General features: G+C 41.2%; 1 long non-coding RNA gene across 1 annotated transcript in view; it reads right to left on the bottom strand.

Moving 5' to 3' along the window:
* LOC132376352 (uncharacterized) overlaps positions 1 to 21,713 on the bottom strand; it is a 55,598-nt gene that overhangs the window by 20,266 nt on the left and 13,619 nt on the right. Inside the window, exon 2 of the long non-coding RNA XR_009506278.1 lies at positions 10,932 to 11,048. This is a non-coding gene — a long non-coding RNA (uncharacterized LOC132376352). The remainder of the gene's footprint in view (positions 1 to 10,931; positions 11,049 to 21,713) is intronic.

Below are 21,713 nucleotides of genomic sequence, written 5' to 3'. Positions count from 1 at the left end.
AGGTAGTGTGAAGAGCACCTGAGGCTAGGAATATCAGATTTTAAAACCCTCAGATCCGTGTGTCTATCATCTGTAGATGTTCACTATTTGCCTGAGGAATGGGTGGTGGTACTGTTCACTACAGTGGAAAAGTGTCTTTTACTGGAAGGCAGTAGAAAGTAGTGACTAGAACAGACTGCAGTCAACTCAGCACCATCCCCAGTTCCTTCTGAACTGTCCCTTGCATCACAGGGTAGAAGCCTGGGAACTCTATTTTCCAGAATTTTTTGTCTGCAGGGATACAGATTAGATTCCATCAGTGAGAGGCACTCCCATGAAATTTAGAAAGTGAAAGAGAAGAGAAAACATTAGTCTCTGGCAATGGCTAGTGCTGACATTAGCAGGCAAAACACATGGAATTTTGCTGGCAGCTTCCATGCACCCACCTAAGAATCAACCAATTTGTGCTGCAGAAAGTTGAAATCACCCGTGGCGACTTTTCCTGCAATTCCAACCTATCTAGATATTCTGAAAACCTTATCCCAGTGACTGAGGAAAATAAGCTTCCAAAAAAATGTTAGCTGTTCCCTTTATATATAATGAGGTAGAATAATACTAGTAATAATGTGCTCAACAAATCCGTTTCTCCCCTGTCCTTGTGGCTGGTTCGTGCTCTCCTTAGAATGAAGTAGAGCAGAAGCCACAACTCAGAATGTGCCATTGGGCAGGGATAATAAAAATGTGATTTCTGCAACCCAAACTTTAAAAGAATGAACTAGAACTCTGGACAAGGCCAGTGATCTGTGGCATGACCGGGGCTGGATTTGATTACCACAAAAATTCTCTGGACGGATGATGAAATAGAGGCTTGAGTGGCTGCTGGTTAGAGTAGAAATTGGGAAATCTCATCCTTCCAACTATTGCTTTGTGCTCCTAGAATCTGATTCTCAGGGAACTTCCTTCCTCTCTAGTTCTCTGTGGGTGGGCAGTAAATATTCCAAAGAAGGAAGCAAGTTGGGAGACCAACTGTATTTGAAGATGATTAATTCAAAGAGAAGCAGGACCAGATTAATCCGACTTTATCCTTAAGGAAGAAAAGACCTAAAGTGTGAATTCATTAGCAGCTTCTCTGTGACATTAGTTTAAAGGAGTTACGAAATGGAAGAGGAGCTGACCCCTGATGGGCTTTATGATGGAAACATTACATATTTCAGAGCATGGTGTATAACAGAGAAGCTTGGCAGAGTGGTCTGTTAGAATGTATGTAGAGGGACTTACAATCCCACTGGGGGCTCACAGGTGAGGTAGTGAAGATTGCTGTAGTCATGCTTCTGCCCAGGAATAGGCTGTTGGTATCACGAAGGCTCACTGGCTTCTGCTTAACCAGAATTTGAGCAAAGTCATACTTTGTAGTTTTTCACTAAACGCCACATCTCCGAGTCACTAGTTCCATAAGGAAGGGCAGCGATGTGAATTACTCCCCAGAGTAGATCTTACTATGGTTCAGGAAGAGGTGACAGGGTGGCCCTCTGGGAATGAGCTGGGATGGTGGGCTGTCCTCTGATTCTCATGGGGGTTTCCTCACAGAGTACAAATGCTTTCCTTGTACCCATATCATTCAAGATTCCTAAAAGTCCACCTCTTTCTTCTTTCTTTTCATGGAAACTTCAACTTATTTTCATTTCCCTATTCTGTTGTTTCCAGTGGAGTTAAAAAACAATTTCAATTAGCCAATTTAGAGACAGTAAGTAACTATCTGTTATTTCTTCTTTTATTGACTTTATTTAATTTTAGAATGTAAGTAAGAATCTCCCACTTTTCAAAATTCAGGCTCTGCCACATAGCACAGGGAGATCAGCTCCGTGCTTTGTGACCACCTAGAGGGGTGGGATAGGGAGGGTGGGAGGGAGACGCAAGAGGGAGGAGATATGGGGATATATGTATATGTATAGCTGATTCACTTTGTTATGAAGCAGAAACTAACACACCATTGTAAAGCAATTATATTCCAATAAAGATGTTAAAAAAAAAAAGTTTTCTTATTTATCATTTTTTCTTTTCTATTAAAAGAGAGATTTTAAAATTTAGCCTTAGGGTCAGTTTTTTATGCTAAATATTCAAATACAAGAAGGAATAATAATTATGGTTTTTAAATATGTGGTATTCATACCCGTTGCTGTATGTAGGGAAAGAAACTTACCTGAATGAATTTATAGGGACATTGACCGTTTACTTGCTACATGCCAGGTGCTAACATAAGCATATTTTATGAATTACTTCAGTTAATCCTCACAATAAACCTTAGGACTACTGTTATCGCCATTTTACAGATGAGAAAACTAACCCTGAGAGGTATTTAATAACTTGCACAAGGTTACACCACTAAAACTTAAGAGGACTAGGATTCGAATCTAAGCAATCTGGTTCTAGAGCCTACACTCTTAACCATGAAGCACACTGCCTCCAAGAATAAAGAATGTTTTCTGTGGCACCAGCTTCCAGCCCTCTCTAAAAATGGCGCCAAGCCTTCTCGTTGTGAGACAGCAATTCATCTTCCCCAACCAAATTATCCTTTGCTGTTGGCCAGACGGCCCTCAACCTCCCACCACCCAGCATATGTTTGGTCTCCAGGGCACAGGTCCTGCACCTTCCTCACCACCCAGCCGTGACCAGAGTAAACCCCCAGATCCCACCAACGGCTCCTGCAGTAACACAGGTGAGGCCATATCATAGCACCTCTCAGGGAGGGAGTTACAAATCTTATGGTGAAGCACATCGCCCCAAATGCCTTTGAACTACATGGATTACTTTGTAAATTATCATATTATGAGACTCAGAAGTTATAATAGTGAACGATTTATAGTAATTTATTTAATCTGCAGCCTGAGTTGATGAGGACCATATCACCTTTCTACCTCCACCAGGGCAATGTGTTTGCAGTCTACACTTGGCCATAATACTATCGTTTGTTTGTGAGGAGCTTTCAAGTTTACAAAGTGCTTTCACATCAATTTCTAGCTGAATTTTCACAATAACCAACCAGTTTAACCCCACTGTCCCCATTTACAGATGAGCACATTGCAGTTCAGAAAGATGAAGTGCCTTGGCTCAAGGTCACACAGAAAGAGCAGACTTTACACCTAAAACCCATGTTTCCTGTCTCAGAATCTAGAGTGCATTGCTATTATGATGTTACTCAAGGTAGAATTTCACTTTCATTTGTTTTCATTTCCCGAGGTAATATGTACCCTACACACTTTCCTGTGTCCTCTATCTGGCTTTTAAGTAGGTAATGACCACCTAATCAACCTTGATGACTCGAGTCTTAGATAATCCCTCCTGTCTGCAAGAGTCACTGTCACCTTCTAAATAACTTTGAGATTATTCCTGACGCTTATAGCCAGGATTCAGCAAATCTGTAAGAATAGAAAACTTTTAAGAAACTGAATAAGAGCCATTTTAGTGTTATTGTAGTCAGATTACTGGATTAAGTAGGGTGGAAAATGAACCCCCAAGAGTGTACATTTGGGCAAGTCAGTGCCCTTCCCCGAGCTCAGTTTTCACATTTGAAATCCAAGGGCATCGGATTAGCATTAGATCATCCCTAAACTCTCACAGTTTCTGAGCCTGATCTTTCAAGCTGAGATCTAAAGGAAAGCTGTGAACGTGGAGACAACAGGAAGCCAGCAGGAAGAAAGGGAATAAAGCAGGCTCCTGTCACCTCTGAACCACTACCCTGTGTTCCAGGTCACACAAGATAAGAGCTGGGGAGAATGTGGAAAGCTCATGGGGCCACTGTCAGAGGTGTTCCTGCACGGTCTCACCGCAGCCCCACAGCCTTGCCCCCGAGTCTCTGTAGACGCCCAGAGAAGGGCCTTCAGCATCCTTTTCAGAAACGGCCATCTACTGCCAGTAAGGTCTTCCTTATGTATCTCCTTGACCACCCACATCATCTATGCCTTGCTCCTTTTCTTCCAGTTCCTGTGGTTGAAAGATATTTGATGACAGCCAGTGGTATAACAGCCAAAACCGAGAAGCTGTTTGGCCAAGATTGGGACTCAAACTTTAGGGACTGTGCGGGGAAACTTTCTTAAGGTTCAGTCACAGTGGAGGATGTCGTGGTTGAGTCTCAGCATCCGCCTTACCCTTCCCAGATGTTCAGCCGCCCTGTGGTTTGGGGGCTTAGCTCCAAGCTCAAGTTCTGAGACACACAAGCCAAGGATGGGATTGTGCTGTTTTTCTCATCTCTCTTGCCAGTAACTGGTTTAGAAACCCAGGCTTGGGCCAATCAGCAAAAGGCATTAGTCCGATGGCAGGGATTGATTCTCCCACATAATCTCTGGGACCTCTTGTCTACTACATGACCCTTGCCCCTTCAAGTCCACCACACCAGCCTCCTTGTTGTTTCTGGAACATGAACATGCCCTGAGGCTCTTCAATGCACTGTTCCCTCCACCTGGAGTGATTCTCTACACACAGTCTAATGTTAACTCTCCTTCGAGTCTTTGCTCAAGTACCACTTTCTCAATGAGACCCACTCTGACCATCCTATCTGAAGTTACAACCAACTCCTTCATCACTCTAGGTTTCTTTGTTTTCCTCCTCCCCACCCCCATAATACTTTTAAAGCATTCTATATAATGTAATTGTTCATTACATTTATCGTTACATGTTTCCTCTCCCTCAGGTGTAAGGGCCCTGGCAGGGAGCTTTGTCTTGTTCACTGCTTCACCCCAAGTGCTTACCTGCCTGCCATGGTCAACACTCAATGCCTTCCCCATTGCACACTTGTGCAATCAGTCACAATCTGGATCCATTTTACCTGGGTAGACTTTACCTGCCTAAAATTTTATGAAGCTCAAAGAAGAAGAGGTCACTGCAGGGGCGACTGGACTAAAATGAGGATAAAGCCAGAGAAGAGAAGTGGCAAATCAGTGGAGCCCAACGTGGGACTTTACACTTTGAAATGTGGGGTGCTGTGTAACCCACCACCAGAGGAAAATGCAAAGGGCCAGGAAGACAAGGAGCTTGTCCAATTTGATAACTAGAACTCTTGTCCAGAGGCTGTTAACTGACCTCTAGAGTTCTTTACGCTTTAAACCACTTCTTAAAAAACAAACAAGCAAAAAACATCTCTCTTAAATCCGTGCATGGTCGCCCTGTGTGGTATGCAGGGAATAATTTTGCTCTAAAGAGTTACTTTTGGTACTTTCTTTCTCCCCATGGAAAACATGGTTTTCTCCTGGAGACAGCACCATAAGACAAATCTTCCCACGTCTGAGACATTGTGTCTTTCCTGGCGTTGTGGTCTTCACATCTCCCTTTCTCCTGCCCCCTTTGAGGCTACATATGATGAAGAGATGCGGCTTTGGTCGTCATAACGGGTTTGGGCCTGCCATGCCTGGGCAAGAGCTACGAGGAAGCTTTTCCCTGAGGGGGAGAAATGAATCCCAGGTCTCCCATAGCATTTGGATGCTCAAGCTTTCAAAAATTCTCCATGAACATGGGCCAGAAACAACACAGGCTATCTCAATTTCGTCTAAACAGAAAATAAATTTAAAGAAATCCATTGTGCTAAAATTATAATATGGAACCCACGGGCATTCTAAAGGGCTACCTGGAGGTTTGCTGTGGAAATTCTATGAGATGTTGTTCTGTGAGCTGTAGCATTATCATAAAAACAGTGGGGCCTTGCAAGTGGCTGCTTTTCTCTCTCTGAAAGGGCTGTGGGAGGATATAAGTAGAATTTAGGTGTAGAGTTTGGGGGAAAAAAAAAGAATTTTAGAGAAGTAGATGGATTTGGGGGTGTATACAAATTCCACAAAGATCTATTTACAGGCACTCTGTGTAACTTCAGAGCCAAATGGGAGAAACAGAACCTCAATATGAAAAAAAAAAAGGGCTCACTGGGCCCAGTGGTAGGAGGCTGACACCCGTCCTGAGGGCACAGATCTTTTGTGTGGTGATCGCAGGCCTTCCCGGGGCTAACTGAGTGAGGGACACAGCATGGCATGCGCCAGGACCCCAGGACTCGACACTGTAGCGCAGTCAGAATATATCCTCACCTTTCCTGGCAAAATCCCACGTACCTATCCCCTTAGGCAAGTCTAGACCGATATTAGTAAGAAAAAAATGAATTCACAATGATAACACGTTCCACCCTCACACACACACGACCCTGAAGATCTGAAGTGATGCTATTTAAAACAGTACGCTAAGAGAAATAATTAGAAAATATTTTACAAAGAGAAAGAAACAATCATTCTAAAATTTGAACATATAAATTAAGAGGCACAATCTCTCATTTCTCTAATTTCCCTCTTAGTCGGCAGACTCCTTTTTTCTGTGTTCTTCACAGAGCAATTTTGTCCTTGAACAATTTCCCTTCTTTCTCAAGAAATGAAGAAAACCTCTCTAAGAAACTCAACCCAGCAGTTGGAACTGCCCTCTTTCCTCATGGAGCACATAGGCAGAGGAATACGCAAAAGGACTCTGCTGTTGTTTTTATTTGTCTCTTCCATTCTGTAACCTCAGACATACCGCTCAATCACCCTAGGGCTCATTTTGCAATATGCCCTGTGAAGAATTTCAGTCTCTTTCACAAAGTTCCCGTGGTACTATGAACACAACCTAAGCAAAACGACCAACGCTTTGACAGTCTTCTCTACTTTGAAGTATAATTAGTTCCTTAACTGAGACACAAACATTGAACCCATTCTTGAATTCAAGCATCAGCCATCCACCCCTTGAAGAAGATACAATCCCTTTTCTTATTCCTAGTCTGTGTCCGCGGTTCAATCGTCCTACCTTACCCACCTTACCCTCTTCCAGGTTCTGATAACAGTTGTCTGTTATTTGTGGACAGACCTCTCTTTAGTCTCCTTTCATTTCTAGAGTCAAAAGTCACAGCTCTGAGGTGTCACCTTTGGGCAAGATGCCTATTCTCATTAGAAGGCTACCCTAGTCCCCAGAAGCCAACAGAATCAAAGTTGTGGATTTTAAGGACCAGAGCCTTCTTGATACCTGAGGTGAGGAAATCGCTATATCAAGGGCTCTTAACCTGGAGTCCCATGGGTGGGCTTAGGAGGACTTGGGACTCCCATCGTTATACACAAAATTGTATCTATGGTTGTATGTTAGCCTTTTTTCTCAGGGAAAGAGCACTTAAACGTCATGAAACTTTCAAAGTTGTCTATGACATTCCCAAGATTAAGGACCCTTGAAATAAAGAGTTTCTACAACTGACTCCTCTTATTTTTATATGTGAGTGTGGCTCAAAATCACCCGCACCATTGGTCCAACCCAGTGAGGACAGGTTTGCTGAAGAGATAACAATTTTTTACCTAGTTTTTGAAAACAAGAAAAGAGAAAGTTTTTCCTGTTGCAAAAAAACAACAACATGGTGTAGTCTAAATGAGCTACAAGTCTCCGGGTGACTACCTTGTACAGGGTCCCGAGACAGGTGTTAAGACTGACAACCCTCTAACCCTCATTCTGTTTGCAGTGCAGCCTGGAACCGTCTCTTTCCTTCCATCCTCCTTCCTTTTCAAGAAAAAACTTTCATTTTGCTGGTGCAGAACAAATAAATCCAAGTCTACATAAGCAGAATACCTCCTCTGCAGCTCTCTCTCCCAAACTGTAGACCATTTCTCTCTATGGGTGTAGGTGTCATAGCCCCTCCGTCTACTTAGAGACAACTAGTCTGACTTTGCTTACTAGTCATGTCAATGGCAATCCCATCAACAGCACCAACATCACAAACCAAAGGCAGTGTTATTGAGTGCATGTTTCTATGCGAAGTGCTGTATGTGCATTATCTCATTTAATCACGAAACAGTCTCATAAGTAGGTGTTACTATCAACTCCATTCTACAGATGGGAAAACATGTTAAGGAAGGTTAATTTATGTGTCCAGGGTCACACAGCCGGTAGGGCCGAGCTGGGATTCCAGCCCAGTTCTGCTTGGCCCCAAAGCCTGTCCGTGTTCTAAACCACCACTCTGTAATGCGACCCTCGGATAACTAAACCAGAATGGAGTCTCCTCACGTTGCAAAGCAATTTCTTCAAAGTAGAAATTTCACAGGTGTGCTGCAGAAGACGGTACCATGATCAATGCTTGAAAATGCAAATGCAATCATTATATTATGCTCACCTCAGAACACAAAAGCTTGATTGCATAAAAATGCTGCTTTTATTAGTAAACAGGAGAAGGTTGAAACAGTCTTGCAATTTCTGTATTGCTTTATCACTCCTGGTTTAGAGTATGAAAATTTGATCAAAGCACCTTCTTAAGAATTCAGTTTCATTTATATTTTCAGTCCCCAAACATAAATATGGTGATGGTACATATCAGGGACATTAAGGACACTTGTATAAAAATGGAATTGAATGTTGCATTGTAATCCTCTCTTTTATCCAGCAGAACATGGGGGGAAAATATACTTAAGTGACTCTGGAAGCCGTAGCTCAGCAAAATGCCAGACAACAAAATATCTCTCTCTGATATCAGGTATTTGAGAATTACATTTTCAATAAAAGCATCTCTCTTGGGTTTACAGCATCAAAACAAGAAGAGGTGCAAGATTATAATTTTATGATGTGTGCCACTTAGAGAAAAAAGTAACTTTTTTCTTCACTTGCTTTGATGTTGTCAAAACAAATCATCACCCTGCTTGCTGCACTTCTCTCCCTCATGAGGTAAGAGATTCGATAGGGAAAGATGTGTCTGCACCCAACAAGAGTCCTCCAAATTTTACTGGCAATTAGAAGAAAAGACATGAGTTGTAAATCTCCTCTCTGGGTAGAAAGTTCCCCAAACTTCTCTTTTAAAGAACCTAGTGATGAGTCCAGGAATGGTTCAAAAACTCAACTCGTGAGCTATGCTGGGCCTGAGAGTAGCCAAACAAGGCGAGCCTCTGATGTCCTCAGAGCTCATTCTCAAGCCACCACCACTGGAGTCAAGCAGATAATTTGCGATTTAGCACCGGCAGCATTTGGAAGGATTTTTCTTTTTTGAGAGCTGCTGTAATCAAGGACCATGGAAATCAGGTGCAGTCATATCAGTCAGGAAAACAGCTTTGAAAACTCTTGTGTATTTGGCGGTTGCTAATTTAGAAGCAAACTTCACCTATCGACTGCTCGTGTGTTCGCCTGCTCTGTGGCAGTGCTCACTTGAACCTGGCCCAGTGGGAAATTACTATCACCTTGGCTAGAAATCAGTCAAAACCATGGAAATCACCATATGGTGTGATTCCGGGTTTGTCAGGAGGTGTGGAGAGAGCACCCTTCCCAGGCGGTACCCACTGATGAAGCGGGTTCGTCCTGACTCATAGCGGCGGGGAGAAGCATGCTGATTATGACAGAACATGGGCTGCATCTTTGAAAAGGTCTCCTGTGTCTCTTAATTTTTTTAAGATGTCTAAATTCCCTCAAAAACCAAAGAACAAAGTTATATTCAGATACACATCCATTTGTGCTCATTAGGGAAAAAGAAACCAATTTACCTTATATTTTAAGAGAAGTTGCCTAAAATTCACAGGTGAAGAAAGGATTCCGTTAACTCACAGTGTCAACCAAAGAATGTCACCTTTCATGAATTATCAATTTTTTACAGCACTTTTTTATCTCAGCCGCCCACAGAAAGTGGCAGGGAATTAAAAAGAACTTTCTCTTTAGGGTAGTCTTTTTTCTTTTTTTCTTTTTTTTTTTGCATGATGGAATGCTTTACCATATTTCATCAGTTCTTAGATTTCCTTTTTCTGAACCATTTAACATCTCTGAAATTGGTGTCAAAATTTATGAGATATCTTAGTTTAATGAGCAGCCTTTCTTCTTTCTCCATTTCAAGGAAATATGGTATTTCCATGATCCTTTACCTATTCTAAACCCCCATGGATCCCCAAACTTCCTTTCTTATAAATATGCCCAGGGCTATTTTGAAATCTAGCAAAGACATGAAGCATAAACCTGCCTCACAGCTGTGTACAAAGCTGGCATGCCTCTGTTTTCCCAAGCATACAGGATCTTCTCTGCACAATCTATGCCTTTGCTCCTCACCCAGGGTCTTGGGCAGTGACAGACCCTGTCCTGGCCCAACTCTGTCTCCTCCAGCCTAAAGATGAGCAGTTCTCACTCTGTCACTTCCACTGATAACCACTCCCAAGCCCTGACCTACCTTCTTTTCCATATTTTGTATGAGCCTTTGCAGATCCATTTGATAGCTGCTAATAAAGCAAATACTGTAAGGACTAAAAAGAACTGATAATCTGTGTATAGGAAGAGCTGGTGAAGAAGTCCTGGGACCTCTCTGGTGGTGCAGTGGTTAAGAATCCGCCGGACAATGCAGGGGACATGGGTTCAAGCCTTGTTCCAGGAATATCCCACATGCCACGGAGCAACTAAGCCCATGCGCCACAACTACTGAGCCTGCCCTCTAGAGAGCCCACGAGCCACAACTACTGAGTCTGCATGCCACAACTACTGAAGCCCGCACGCCTAGAGCCCGTGCTCAGCAACAAGAGAAGCCACCGCAATGAGAAGCCCGCGCACCGCAACTAGAGAAAGCCCCCACGCAGCAACGGAGACCCAACACATCCAAAAATTAATAAATAAATAAATAACTTTTATACATATAAAAGAAAGAAGTCCTCAAATAGGGACTAGGTCTTTAAATATCCAGGCTCTGGGATCTTGCATATCAATCATAACTTCTGGGATCTTCCCCAGCATTGGGAGACTTTGTAGAGGATGGTGTTATGCCCAAAGACTAGATTAGAGTTGACCTAGTACCTCCAAAATAAAATAATTAAAACAAAGCAAAATGAAAAAATAAAATGAAACTAAAATAAAATAAAATCAATTCCTGTTGTAATTCTCTAACTTGGAGGAGGCAAACTGACAGCCAGGCTTCATACAGCTGCCTTTATGTTTATTTGGCTATTTTATCTACTCACATGAAATTTTGAAAGACAAAGGTGGGGCGCTTGCCTCTCCGTCTCTGCTGGTGAGGGTGGTTTGGTGTTCCTTCCCTCCTCACAGTGTCAGTCGGAACCAGGTTGGCACTGCAGTGTCTGCACGAGGAAAAGGGAAGCATAACAGTTTCAGGAAAAATTGCTGTCTTTGGAGAGAGCAGAGAATGAGATGGGAAAAGTCTTCAACTATAATGAAGATACAGAGACAGCAGCTTTCTCAGTGGATGGAGCCAGCCCCTTGGCCAACCATGGGGCACAGACTTGCAGCAAGAACACCACAAGTGCTCTTGGAGTTTCCCCAGGTTTACATCTCACTCTAACTCATCAGCCATGGGCCACATGAGAGTCACCCAGCGTGTCTGAGTCCCAATTTCCTCAACCACAGAACAGAGGGGAAATCAAGCCTTGTGGCTGACAGGGTCTTGATGCTCCGGCTGGGTGTTAAGCCTGAGCCTCTGAGGTGGGAGAGCCGAGTTCAGGACATTGGTCCACCAGAGACCTCCCTGCCCCACATAATATCAAATGGCAAAAGCTCTCTCAGAGATCTCCATCTCAACACAAACACCCAGCTCCACTCAACGAACAACAAGCTGCAGTGCTGGACACCCCATGCCAAACAACTAGCAAGACAGGAACACAACCCCACCCATTAGCAGAGAGGCTGCCTAAAATCATACTGAGTTCACAGACATCCCAAAATACACCACCAGATGCGGTCCTGCCCACCAGAAAGACAAGATTCAGCCTCATCCACCAGAACACAGGCACCAGTCCCCTCCACCAGGAAGCCTACACAACCCACTGAACCAACCTTACCCACTGAGGGCAGACAGCAAAAACAATGGGAACCACGAACCTGCAGCCTGTGAAAAGGAGACCCCAAACACAGTAAGTTAAGTAAAATGAGAAGACAGAGAAATACACAGCAGATGAAGGAGCGAGGTAAAAACCCACCAGACCAAACAAATGAAGAGGAAATAGGCAGTCTACCTGAAAAAAATTTCAGAGTAATCAGAGTAAAGATGATCCAAAATATTGGAAATAGAATGGAGAAAATACAAGAAATGTCTAACAAGGACCTAGAAGAATTAAAGGGCAAACAAACAATGAAGAACAACACAATAAATGAAATTAAAAATTCTCCAGAAGGAATCAATAGCAGAATAATGGATAAGTGACCCGGAAAATAAAAGAGTGGAAATAACTACTGCAGAGCAGAATAAAGAAAAAAGAATGAAAAGAATTGAGGACAGTCTCAGAGACCTCTGGGGCAACATTAAATGCACCAACATTCAAATTATAGACGTCCTAGAAGAAGAAGAGAAAAATAAAGGGACTGACAAAATATTTGAAGAGATTATAGTTGAAAACTTGCCTAATATGGGAAAGGAAATCGTCAATCAAGTCCAGGAAGCACAGAGACTCCCATACAGGAGAAATCCAAGGAGAAACATGCCAAGACACGTATTAATCAAGTTATCAAAAATTAAATACAAAGAAAAAATATTAAAAACAGCAAGGGAAAAGCAACAAATAACATACAAGGGAATCCCCATAAGGTTAACAGCTGATCTTTCAGTAGAAACTCTGCAAGCCAGAAGGGAGTGGCAGGACATATTTAAAGTGGTGAAAGGGATAAACCGACAACCATGATTACTCTACCCAGCAAGGATCTCATTCAGATTCGACGGAGAAATTAAAACCTTTACATAAAAGCAAAAACTAAGAGAATTCAGCACCACCAAAACAGCTTTACAACAAATGCTAAAGGAACTTCTCTAGGCAGGAAACACAAGAGAAGGAAAAGACCTACAAGAACAAACCCAAAACAATTAAGAAAATGTTAATTGGAACATACATATTGATAACTACCTTAAATGTAAATGGGTTAAATGCTCCAACCAAAAGACATAGACTTGCTGAATGGATACAAAAGCAAGACCCGTATATATGTTGTCTACAAGAGACCCACTTCAGACCTAGGGACACATACAGACTGAAAGTGAGGGGATGGAAAAAAGTATTGCATGCAAATGGAAATCAGAAGAAAGCTGGAGTAGCAATTCTCATATCAGACAAAATAGGCTTCAAAATAAAGGCTATTACAAGAGACAAAGAAGGACACTACATAATGATCAAGGGATCAATCCAAGAAGAAGATATAACAATTGTAAATATTTATGCACCCAACATAGGAGCACCTCAATACATAACGCAAAGGCTAACAGCCATAAAAGGGGAAATCGACAGGAACACAGTCATAGTAGGGGACATTAACACCTCACTTTCACCAATGGACAGATCATCCAAAATGAAAATAAATAAGGAAACACAAGTTTTAAATGACACATTAGACAACATGGACTTAATTGATATTTATAGAACATTCCATCCAAAAACAACAGAATACGCTTTCTTCTCAAGTGCTCATGGAACATTCTCCAGGATAGATCATACCTTGGGTCACAAATCAAGCCTTGGTAAATTTAAGAAAATTGAAATTGTATCAAGTATCTTTTCCGACCACAACACTGTAAGACTAGATATCAGTTACAGGAAAACAACTGTAAAAAAATACAAACATATGGAGGCTAAACAATATGCTACTAAATAACCAAGAGATCACTGAGGAAATCAAAAAATACCTAGAAACAAATGACAATGAAAACACGATGACCCAACACCTATGAGATGCAGCAAAAACAGTTCTAAGAGGGAAGTTTATAGCAATACAATCCTACCTCAGGAAACAAGAAACATCTCAAACAAACAACCTAACCTTACACCTAAAGCAATTAGAGAAAGGAGAACAAAAAATCTCCAAAGTTAGCAGAAGGAAAGAAATCATAAAGATCAGATCAGAAATAAATGAAAAAGAAATGAAGGAAACAATACCTAAGATCAATAAATCTAAAAGCTGGTTCTTTGAGAAGATAAACAAAATTGGTAAACTGCTAGCCAGACTCATCAAGAAAAAAAGGGAGAAGACTGAAATCAATAGAATTAGAAATGAAAAAAGGAGAAGTAACAACTGACACTGCAGAAATACAAAGGATCATGAGAGATTACTACAAGCAACTATATGTCAATAAAATGGACAACCTGGAATAAATGGACAAATTCTTAGAAATGCACAACCTTCCGAGACTGAACCAGGAAGAAATAGAAAATATAAACAGACCAATCACAAGCACTGAAATTGAAACTGTGATTTAAAATCTTCCAACAAACAAAAGCCCAGGATCAGATGGCTTCACAGGCAAATTCTATCAAACATTTAGAGAAGACCTAACATCTATCCTTCTCAAACTCTTCCAAAATATAACAGAGGGAGGAACACTCCCAAACTCATTCTATGAGGCCACCATCACCCTGATACCAAAACCAGACAAAGAGGTCACAAAAAAAGAAAACTACAGGCCAATATCTCTGATGAACATAGATGCAAAAATCCTAAACAAAATATTAGCAAACAGAATCCAATAGCACATTAAAAGGATCATATACCATGATCAAGTGGGGGTTTATCCGAGGAATGCAAGGATTCTTCAATATACACAAATCAATCAATGTGATAAACCATGTTAACAGATTGAAGAATAAAAACCATATGATCATCTCAATAGATGCAGAAAAAAGCTTTTGACAAAATTCAACACCCATTTATGATAAAAACCCTCCAAAAAGTAGTCATAGAGGGAACTTACCTCAACATAATAAAGGCCATGTATGACAAACCCACAGGCAACATCGTTCTCAATGTTGAAAAACTGAAACCATTTCTACTAAGATCAAGAACAAGACAAGGTTGCCCACTCTCACCACTATTATTCAACATAGTTTTGGAAGTTTTAGCCACAGCAATCAGAGAAGAAAAAGAAATAAAAGGAATCCAAATCAGAAAAGAAGTAAAACTGTCACTGTTTGCAAATGACATGGTACTATACATAGAGAATCCCAAAGATGCTACCAGAAAACTACTAGAGCTAAACAATGAATTTGGTAAAGTAGCAGGATACAAAATTAATGCACAGAAATCTCTTGCATTCCTATACACCAATGATGAAAAATCTGAAAGAGAAATTAAGGAAACACTCCCATTTACCACTGCAACAAAAAGAATAAAATACCTAGGAATAAACCTACCTAAGGAGACAAAAGACCTGTATGTAGAAAACTATAAGACACTGATGAAAGAAATTAAAGATGATATCAACAGATGGAGAGATATTCCATGTTCTTGGATTGGAAGAATCACATTGTGAAAATGACTATACTACCCAAAGCAATCTACGGATTCAATGGAACGCCTATCAAACTACCAATGGCATTTTTCACAGAACTAGAACAAAACATTTCACAGTTTGTATGGAAACACAAAAGACCCTGAATAGCCAAAGCCATCTTGAGAAAGAAAACCGGAGCTGGAGGAATCAGGCTCCCAGACTTCAGTCTATACTACAAAGCTACAGTAATCAAGGGAGTATGGTACTGGCACAAAAACAGAAATATAGATCAGTGGAACAGGATAGAAAGCCCATAGATAAACCCACACATATACAGTCACCTTATCTTTGATAAAGGAGGCAAGAATATACAATGGAGAAAAGAGAGACTCTTCAATAAATGGTGCTGGGAAAACTGGACAGCTACATGTAAAAGAATGAAATTAGAGGATTCCCTAACACCGAACACAAAAATAAACTCAAAATGGATTAAAGACCTAAATGTAAGGCCAGACACGATAAAATTCTCAGAGGAAAACAGAGGCAGAACACTCTATGACATAAATCACAGCAAGATCCTTTTTGACCTACCTCTTAGAGAAATGGAAATAAAAAGAAAAAGAAACAAATGGGAACTAATGAAACTTAAAAGCTTTTGCACAGCAAAGGAAACTATAAACAAGATGAAAAGACAACCCTCAGAATGGAAGAAAATATTTGCAAATGAAGCAAGTGACAAAGGATAAATCTCCAAAATTTACAAGAAGCTCATGCAGTTCAATAACAAAAAATCAAACAACCCAATCCAAAAATGGGCAGAAGACCTAAATAGACATTTCTGCAAAGAGGATATACAGATGGCCTACAGACACATGAAAGGATGCTCAACATCACTAATCATTAGAGAAATGCAAATCAAAACTACAATGAGGTATCACCTCACACCAGTCAGAATGGCCATCATCAAAAAATCTACAAACAATAAATGCTGAAGAGGATATGGAGAAAAGGGAACCCTCTTGCACTGTTGGTGGGAATGTAAATTGATACAGCCACTATGGAGAACAGTATGGAGGTTCCTTAAAAAACTAAAAATAGGACTTCCCTGGTGGCACAGTGGTTAAGAATCTGCTTGCCAATGCAGGGGCACAGGTTCGAGCCCTGGTCCAGGAAGATCCTACATGCCATGGAGCAACGAAACCTGAGTACCACAACTACTGAGCCCGCATGCCACAACTACTGAAGCCCACGTGCCTAGAGCCCACGCACTGCAACGAAGAGTAGCCCCTGCTCACCACAACTAGAGAAAGCCCACACACAGCAACAAAGACCCAAAGCAGCCATAAATAAATAAATAAATAAATAAATTTATTGAAAATTAACTAAAAATAGAACTACCATACAACCCAGCAATCCCACTACTGGGCATATAGCCTGAGAATACCATAATTCAAAAAGAGGCATGTACCACAATGTTCATTGCAGCTCTATTTACAATAGCCAGGACGTGGAAGCAACCTTAGTGTCCACTGACAGATGAATGGGTAAAGAAGATGTGGCACATGTTTACACTAGAATATTACTCAGCCATAAAAAGAAACAAAATTGAGTTATTTGTAGTGAGGTGGATGGACCTAAAGTCTGTCATACAGAGTGAAGTAAGTCAGAAAGAGAAAAACAAATACCGTATGCAAATACATATATATGGAATCAATAAAAAAAAAAGGAAAAAAAATGGTTATGAAGAACCTAGGGGTAGGATAGGAATAAAGACGCAGATGTAGCGAATGGACTTGAGGACACGGGGAGGGGGAAGGGGAAGCTGGGACAAAGTGAGAGAGTGGCATGGACATATATACACTACCAAATGTAAAACAGATAGCTAGTGGGAAGCAGCCACATAGCACAGGGACATCAGCTCGGTGCTTTGTGACCACCTAGAGGGGTGGGATGGGGAGGGCAGGAGGGAGACGCAAGAGGGAGGGGATATATGTATATGTATAGCTGATTCACTTTGTTATACAGCAGAAACTAACACACCATTGTAAAGCAATTATACTCCAATAAAGATGTTAAAAAAAAAAAAAAGACAAAGGAGGCAGTTTTGACTCTGATTGTACACAAGCTGCTTTAAGCAGTACTACTCAGAACAGCATGGAGGTTAGATACGGAGATGACTGGGGAGAAAAATGCTGATTAAAATGCTGTTATGTTGATAAACTGCCAGGGCATTTAACATGGCAGGTAGGAAGTTAAACTGCCTGAGAAACCAATCACAGGACAGGGTTGTCTGTACAGGTGATGGTGTGGCAGACTTCACACTGGAGGGAGTGCAGGAGTTAGGAGGCTGGAGACGCAGACCAGAGATACATTCCCGAGTGTGTTAGTGGAGGCACTGGAGACTGAGACAGCAGAGGCAGGATGTGGGGAGAGGAAAGTATAGATCCTCTGGTCGGACGGCCACATTCCCGAGATCTGAAGCAGAAAGGAAATTAGTGAGAGAGACTGAGGTGGAACCGAGGGACAAAAATAGGAGGGTATCACATCATGAAACCTGAGGCCAGAGACACCCAAAAAAAGGAGTTTAAACGTTACTGTTTGAGTTGAGAGGTCAAGGATAACAGCAGGAAAAAAAGAGGTGTGGAATCTGACAGCTGCCAGGTAAGTCAAGAGAACGCTGTGCGTAGAACAGGGGGCCAGAAGCCGGATATTAAGGAGGTAGGAAGCGAGTGGGTACTGAAGAGGACAGAGCACAAAGACTACGCTTCCAGAAAGTCAGAATGTTCTAGAAAAACGGCAAAGAACACAAACCATGTTTGTAACATAGTCACTAACCAGGAATCCCAATTGTTGCTTACTGAATAAAATAACAGGCACACATTTTGTTTCAAGACATCTTGGGAACCTCCTAGCTGTATATTTGAAAATCACACTTTCTCCCACCAAATTAATCAATTCAGTGTTTGTACAGCAATTATTCTTTGCAGTCAGGATCAGCCTTGGAAATCAACCCTTTTCTAAGGTCAACAGCGGCACTGTGGTTCTGGCTCCCTCCTTGCCACTCAGCAGCTGCCCTTCTAGACTGTACTAAAAACAATTCCCCTGCCAGGAAAATTTGCCAGTGCTATTTATTGATTTCAGAAAGCTGTGACAAACAACCATGATACCCTGTAGAGTCAATTGTCAGAATATAGTGTATCACATAAAGCTCTCAATCAACTTCAGTCAACATTGTGAAATCACCAAAAACCGGTGGTTTTAGGGCACACCAAATCTGCCTTTTAGTTGATTCTTTGGAGGTTCATCAAACTTCAAGCTTAATCTCATGTTAATTGTATTCTATAGAAATAACCAACTTTGTGCATGTGCTCTGTCACATTACGATAAGCTTGGGGACTATTCAGTTGATATGATGTCCCCTTGGAAGCCAGAAATTTACTCCACGGAAAGGGCTGTAACATATCAGACTAGCAACCTTATCCTCTGCTATCTATGTTATGTTTTATCTACTATGTGTTTTGCCCTTTTAGAAGTCATAATGTACAGTTAAATCGCAGAAGAGATGATATAAAGTTGTCAACAGGAGAGGCAAGACAGCCATTCTAGGCCAAACAGTCATTTCCTTCCACGATTCCCTCCATCCTGAGTTCTGTGCCTCAGGACTTTATTTCAGTCTGTGCACCCAGCGTCGATCGGTCTTGGGAGCTGAGCTCACCTTGACTGTGCTGGAGATGATGATAAAGGAAATGCCAGTTTATTAATTTGCCATGAGAAGCCCCGCTTCACAGTGGATCAGGAATTCAGCACATTCTCCTGTAGGGAAATCCACCTGGTGGAGAAGAGCAGGCGACCTAGCCTCAGATGGAGCTGGAATTCACATCTCACCTGCCGCTCAGTGGCTGCGTGATCCTGGTCAACTAAACTCTGCTTTCGTGTCCAAGAAGGTGTGGTTGGTGCGATAACAGTGTTTTTCATGAGGCTGTTTTAAGAATTAAATGAAAAAATTCATGTAAAATGTTCATCATGATGGTAAGTCCATGCTGAAGGCGTATTTACTGCTATTGCTGCGTGGAGAAATAAATCACGATCAGATTATTTGGTGACCAGGGAATCAGAGAAACGCTGGTCTGATGGAGAATCTTACTACCTGTCATGCGTAGGAAAAAAATCCTCCTCTACTCAGAGCTGTCAAATTATTCTCCTATACTTTAATCTAGTATTTTATGGTTTTATTTTTCACATGTAGATCTTTGCTTCCTCTAAAATCCATTTTGCTTAAGGAGTCAGCTTTATATTTTTTCTTAAATGGTTATTCAGCCATCCCATCTCATTATATTTTTATTTTTTCTATTTTCTCTCTTGAAGGATAAATTTCTGGGAGTGGGAAGCATACTTTCACACCATGTTTGCTCTTTGCAGGTATGAAATTCTTTTCTAGGAATTCTATCTTTGTAAGTTTTAAGTGATGCACATATAGCTACAGTTTTGGGTCACTTTGCCTATCGATAGAATGAAATTTCCTGAGAAAGGCAGAGAGCGTTAGAGAGCATTAATCAGGTCAGCACAAACCCTTACCCATTGCCCTCATCACCTGATGAGGGGCTTATTTCAACAGGTGGCTGCTTGGTCCCTTGAAAAGAGCAAAGGGCCAGGAGCCAAACATCTGCAGTCTGACTCTGGAAAAATTAATCTTTGAGCCTTGAAGTTCTCGTCTGTAGAATGAGTAAAATAATATCTGTCATTTTTCTCTCAGGATTGTATAAAAATAAAATCATATCATAGAAATGCCTGTGCTTTGAGAAAGCAGTAGTGCTCTCCAACTTAAGGGGAACTGTACATGATATGAGGTTTAAGAGATCCTTGACCTGCTAAAGGCAGGTACGTCTTGATCACCTTGAATGGACCGTAGGAGTTGTGGGAAAGGGAATCTACTTGGGAAATCAAAGATTGCATTTGGAAAATTGGAACGATATTGGTGTAATTAGGGATTTTTATGGGAAGTATGGATGACCATGTAATATCTCCTGATTAGAAAGGACTATGGCTATTAGACCTTCTGCAGTGTTGGTGCAGATGACTTCAATCACTTGCAAACTAATGGAACCAGGGCAGCTCCAAACTGTGTCTTCACATCTCTTTCCTACAATCAACTCTCCAAGTCTCCAATTCAGAGTCGCACACACACACACCCCTGGTTCACAATCACTGTGGTCTCTGGGAGTGTGCTGCTATATCTCCCTACAAGAGAACCTGTCCTGAGGAGTGCACACAGACTCCAGTTGCGATCTTGGATCCACTTTGGACACCTTTGGATCCAATTTGGTGTTCACACCAAGATTATGTTCTTCCCGGGCTGCTCCCAGCTGATAATAGAGCACAGCGGTGGAAATAAGTCCAGGGGTTTGTAAGTTAGGGACTCACCAAACAAGAAACTTTTGCTCTGGGGCCCCCCGTCAGCCTGTAGTCTGGGGCTTTTCTTTCCCAGTCCACTTTCCTCCCCTTTCTCATTACGTCAGACCTTCATCTCAATCTGAAGGTCTCCCCACCAACTCCTGTTCCCTCCCAACTTTATCCTTCACAGGTGTTTCCCCCAATAAATATCCTGCACATTTCAGTCTCTCTTGGTATCTGCTTTTCCAAAGACCCAAACTAACACCTTCACTACCTGCCCCACTCCTAATTTATAGGTATTTCTTCTCACAAATTTTAGGAGGGAGGCCATTGTGGCACACAACAGAAGGGGGCACTATTCACATCATTGTCTGTATGAATGTATTAACCCTTGTTTGTGACCTAACATGTGATCTATCCTGGGGAATGATCCATGTACACTTGAAAAGAATGTGTATTCTGCTATTTGGGGGTGAAATGTCTTATATATATCTAATATATACAATGTGTCTTTTAAGGCTAATGTTTCCTTACTGTCTGGATGATCTATGTATTGATATAAGTGGGGTGTTAAAGTCCCCTAATATTATTGTATCAATACTATTATTGTATTACTGTTAATGTCTCCCTTTATGTCTGTTAATTTTTGACTCACGTATTTCGGTGCTCCTATGTTGGGTGCATGTATATTTATAGGTGTTATATCTTCTTGTTGAATTGATTCCTTTATCACTGTAATGTCCTTCTTTGTCTCTTGTTACAGTCTTTGTTTTAAAGCCTATTTTGTCTAAGTGTTGCTACCCCAGCTTTCTTTTCATTTCCATTTGTATGTAACTTCTTTTTCCTTCACCTCATTTTCAGCCTGTGTGTTTGTCTTTAGATCTGAAGTGAATCTCTTATAGACAGTATATATATGGGTCTTGGGCTTCTTTTTTTATCCATTCAGCCACCCTATGTCATCCATTTACAGTCAAAGTAATTATTGATAGGTATGTACTTATTGCCTTTTTTAAATTGTTTTCTGGTTATTTTTGTTGTTCTCTATTCCTCTCTTCCTCTCTTCCCTTGTGATCTGATGACTTTCTTTAGTGTTACATTGGTATTCCTTTCTCATTATTTTTTTGTGTATCTATTATTAGTTTTTGGT

Source organism: Balaenoptera ricei, chromosome 12 (genome assembly GCF_028023285.1).
Source record: "Balaenoptera ricei isolate mBalRic1 chromosome 12, mBalRic1.hap2, whole genome shotgun sequence".
NCBI lineage: Eukaryota > Metazoa > Chordata > Mammalia > Artiodactyla > Balaenopteridae > Balaenoptera > Balaenoptera ricei.
Note: the sequence above shows the minus strand (reverse complement) of the source record. Positions and strands in the feature narration are given on the sequence as shown.